The sequence below is a fragment of the Eubalaena glacialis genome, chromosome 2 (assembly GCF_028564815.1).
Source record: "Eubalaena glacialis isolate mEubGla1 chromosome 2, mEubGla1.1.hap2.+ XY, whole genome shotgun sequence".
NCBI lineage: Eukaryota > Metazoa > Chordata > Mammalia > Artiodactyla > Balaenidae > Eubalaena > Eubalaena glacialis.
This window is the reverse complement of record NC_083717.1, coordinates 25747231-25752445: the sequence shown is the minus strand read 5'-3', so window position 1 is coordinate 25752445 and position 5215 is coordinate 25747231.

Sequence of the window (5215 nt, the reverse complement as noted above, 5' to 3'; positions counted from 1 at the left end):
TCTGTGTGCCTCTCTGGTTGTTTCTCTTTTTTATTACCACTTCTGAGGTGATTACATTTTTTGCTAGGATTTCATGATAATTCTCAAGTGCTTCAGTGATACGGCATTTCTTGCACTAAAAAAATCCAGAAAGTTTTGGGATATGGGGTTGTGTTACCCTTTGCTTTTCTTTTTCTTTTTTTTTGATTCATTTTAATAAAACCTGCAAGTTACTAAACTGTAGCTTCATAAATTCTATAATAAAGTATCATCTTGGCAGTCTGCCAAAGGTGAAAATTTCTGCTTTCTCTAACAGAGAAATTCTTCTTATTGACTCCAATCGTAGAAAAAACTCTTTATGACCTAAACTAAGGTTGAAGAATTGTGAGCCTACCATGACCTGTTTGGATGAATCATTTTCGGTTAAGCTAAGTCAGACTATAGAGTTTGTGATGGATTTAGGGGTATTTGGGTATAGAAATCATGAATATAGCCTTTGTTTTCAGATATTCAAGCCTAGTCTTTAGCGTAGATCAGAAGTGACCGGTTAATTCAAAACCTCGCAGGTACATTGTAAATGTGTGCCCGATTATGTTTTGGAAATGGTGGTTCCCTGGGGTCACATTTCTACTGGCAAAATTTGCAGTAGTGTTAGTTCTCATACATAATTTTAAAATGTATAAAATTCAGCCACATCAGCTACTTAAACTGTACTGGCGATTAATATAATTATGGAATTGTGAAAAATTGTATCATTGAAGTGCAGTGGTGTATGTGGCTCAAACATTTAGCAGGGCCCAAAACAAAACAGATAAAAATGTTTGGCACTACGGTTCATTGGCCAGAGCAGGAAGTGTTTCCAGAATATACTTGTGCCTGTGTTCTGTTCCTTGCTTGCCCAAATGTTGCATGTGACTTACCTGAAGCGGCAGCTGCGGGACGTGCGCCTGTGTTGTCTCTTCAGGTCTTTACGACATGAGAGCGTCTTGTGACCCTGCGGGGGAGGAAAGTACTCAGCATTTCTTTGCATCCATGGACTTGGTTTGGAGACATAAGGAATATTCTGACCCTTTTTAAAAAAGGATTTTCTCATGTTTTTATTTAACATAAATAAAAGAATAACATTTTCTCTTTTGTGGTATTATTTTACTGAGTAAAAGTGAATTAAGAGTCTGCTTTTGAAATAAAAGTGCACATACCCTGAAATAAATTTGGGTTAAAGAATATAACGTAAAAGAATTACATAATTGGACAGAATTTTGTAGGACGTGAGAAATCAACAGCCAGCCTGAAACTAGAACAGGTCTACCTGCGGACTTGGCTCCGGAATACCAGTGATGGCGCCTGGCTTGGGCTTACCAGTACCTAAATGTGCTCACGCTAAGTGTTTATTATGATGGCTTAGTTTAATTTGTATAAACCCTAATGTTTTAAACTGTAAGTTCCAACCCCTTTGATACCTGCATTATTATTGTTATGCTTTATAATAACATTGTTTATTTGCATTTAGGTGGATTTTCCCAACATTCTCATGATCAACCACAGAAATGCAAGTGACTGCACTACTTTGATTTTTATTAGCATGGGTACAACTTAGTGAGTATCTTTCTCCCCAATCTCTCTAATTACTAAATTATCCATGATTGCAGTAATTACTTGGTACATTACTTGCAGTGAATTTCCAACATTAGAATAATTTTAAATCTCCTGCAATGTAGTGCTTGAGAAATTTGAAATTAATTTTAAGTATTAACTAAAATTCAAAGTAACTTCAATGGAAAATTTTCAATGTAAATTGAAAATTAATGAAGCTACAATATAACTAGAAAGGTTCTGTGTAATAGACATTTGTCATTCTGGGCCCGCCTGTGATCTGAAAGCCCTTCCTGTGTTTGGGGGTCCCCTGCATTCTACCGCCTCCCTGAGGCAGAGACTCTGAACTTGCTTTCCCAGCCTGTCTGGCAGCAGGGGCAGGGGTTCAGCCCTGGGCTCTTCCCGTCAGTTATCCTCACACAGGCGAGAGTAGGCCCAGCGTTGTCTAGCCTTTGGGACGGTGGTGGCAGAGACCTTATCCCATAGTGGCATGTCTTGAGGCGGTGCAACTTGTGTGGCAGGGTAGTCTTTGGAGCAATTTCTAGGTGTGATGTGGGAGTTTTCTTTCTTTATGTAAAGCCTCCAGACTTGACTGGGGCCTTCCTGTCTGGAGATTCCATTTGCTACCTAGGTTTTGTTTTTGTTTGTAAAATCTTTTTCTGCTTAAACAAGCCAGAGTGAATTCTCTCATTTGCAACCAGGAACTGATAAAAAAAGTTGATAATCTGGAATTGCAAACGACAAATCCTAAAAGATGGAGAATGGAGGACTTACTGTCTTAGGTTAGTTGGTGAAAAATTGATGAACCTAGTTATTTGGTGGCAAAACATTTTGCCAAACTGTTACTGTACTTTAGGGTCCAGACAAGACTGACGTTGAGGGGAAGGATAGGGAAATCTGCAGGGCGTTGGCCTGGGCTGGTCATCTCTTAGGCAGCTGTGGTATTGGTGCCAGATCGCGTGGCGTCAAACCCTGGTTCTGCTCACTCGCTGTGTGACCAGGTGCCTCTGCTGAAAATGGAAGTGATAATCATACCCACTTCTTAGGGTTGTCAGGAGGATTAAACAAGCCATACGTGGGAAGCAGCATCACAGGACGCGGGACACATGCAAGCTGCAAAGTCCTGCGGGAAAACCATCAAATCAGACTAAAGGGAGCTGGTTCGAGAGCAGAGTGAAGAAGAAACACGGCCTCACCCAGAGAAGCTCCCTCTGCTTGCGGCCTGCAGTCCGAGTCAGTTGAGAGTTCCACAGTTAGAGTCCTGCTGGTTTGGGAAAACCTACCAGAACTAACACTCAACCAGCGGGTCCAGCAGTAGCCTCAGCAGTTTAGACTGGAGATTGTGGTCTTGCAAAACGGGGTTAAAGGTGTTGCTTTCCCACTTCAAGTGATGGCTTGAATCGCCCCAAGATAGTAGCCACTGAGGTATGGGAGGGACTGGATAGCCCGAGACCCGCTGCTATAAGACAAAGCGCTCAGATCAAAGACCGTCCAGGTAAGCTCTTTGTTCGTTCAGGCCTGGCATGTGCTGGTGTCCTGGTCCTTTCCAGCCTTGCTGTGTTGGGTCCTGTGTCCAGGGCAGATGGCCTGGCTTTCTAGCTATAGCTGCGCAGCATGGAGAGCCACATTTGACCTGATGGAGAAAACACCTCACCCAGAGACTGGACTGGAGTCCACAGCAACAGACCGGAGTCTTCCTCAGGACGGGGTGAGTGCTTCTAAAGTGTATGTACGGGATGATCAATGTATACTTTGTGGGGAGCCAAAAAGGTTGGCTGTGGCAGACACTGCATAGCCCAGCACCTATTCCCAAGCTCCTCCTTTCATTCCTAGGCCTCTATTTTAAAGGCCGGAAAAAATGAACCTCTAATGTGGAACTAGGGGTGGCGATGTGTCTGACCAACGAGCTGTAAGTGGCAATTGAGGTAGTTTTAGAAATGCTTTTCACTTTTCCAAGTAAGCCAAGGCAACCATTTGGTGAACTTGAGGCCAACGTGCCAAGCATGGTGGGAAGGGGGGTCCTGGTCACGGGCAGTGAGGGGCTGCCGCAGCCCTGGGTGCAGCTCTTGTGGGGGAAAACCATGTGAGCCCCTGGACCCGTGGTTTCTCTGTTGCTTGTAGGTACATTCACCTCTTGCTGATTGTCTGCTTTCCACAATGTGTGTAATATATTCAAAAGCTGGGGGGAGATTATTTTGCAGACAATTAAAAAATCACCTATGAGTATAAAACCTTGCAGACTGTTATTTTCTCATAGTTTGCTTTTCCTCTAAGTCATCCGTATCTAAACTGAAGGAGAATTCAGTTCTTCATTTAGTTTCAACAAGCATTTCTTTGTGAATTGCTGTGTATATATTGGTATTGTTTTTAGCACTGACAATGAAAAAAATGAACAAGGTAGTAATCCTTGCTTTCAAAGAGTTCATAGTTTATTTCAGAGAGAGAGAGAGAAGCAAAAGCAGTGCAAGGTGAAACAGGCTAACTTAAGAGATGCCCCTTGACTGAGCTCTTTGTGGTTAATGGCACTTATCTCTAGTCCCAGCATCTAGCACGTGCCTGGTATACAATAAATTGGCAGTAAATTTGCTGACTGGGTGTGAAGTACTGAGGTCATAGATAACTGAGCAGATCTGTTAGGTGTGGCAAAGGCCAAGATGGCAATAAACGAGAGGGGATGTGTGCTGGGGCTTGAAGGAAGAAGAGGCATTGCCCTCTGGAAAGGCAACAGGGGGGCTTCCAGACAGAACTGCAGGGGAAGGATGGAGGAGTGACAGCGTGACCCTGTCTGTCTCACTGCTGCCTTCTGACCTTGGGCTAGTTCTGATTTCACATCCCCAGCTCTATTAGTTATTCCTCTCCCATATTTTAAAAAATAACTTGAATTTTAGATTTATAGATTGCCTTGACAGTAGTACAGAGTTCCCTTATACACTCCCATCTTCCTCTGTTACTAATACCTTGCGTTAGTGTGGTACATTTGTCACAATTAATGAATCAGTATTGACACATTATTATATACCTGTAGAATATATAGTATTAGCATATTATGTACTTTATTCAGATTTCTCTAGTTGTTAGCTGAAGTCCTTTTTCTGTTTTAGGATCCCATTCAGGATACCACATTACATTTAATAGTCTTACCTTCTTAGGCTCCTCCTGGTTGTGACTGTTTCTCAGAGTTTCCTTGTTTTTTGATGACCTTGACAGTTTTGAGTACTGGTCAAGTATTTTGTAGATCATCCCTCAACTGGGATTTGTCGGGTGTTTTTCTCATGGTTAGACTGGGGTAATGTTTTAGGGAGAGGAAGACCACGGAGGTGAAGTGCGTTCCCATCACTTCGTATCAAGGGTGCACACTATGAATACAACTTATCCCTGTTCATGTTGACTTGGTCACCTGGCTGAGGTCATGTTTGTCAGGCCTGTCCACTGTGAAGTGATTCCTTTCTCCTCTTTGGAAGGAAGTCACTGTGCACAGCCCACACTTAAGGAGTAGGAGGTATGTTCCACCTCCTTAGGGTGGAGTAGCTATGTAAATTATTTGGAGCTCTGCATGGAAGTTTTATCTATTTGTTTACTTACTCAGCCATTTATATCAGTATGAACATATGGATATTTATCTTACACTTTGGGTTATAATCCA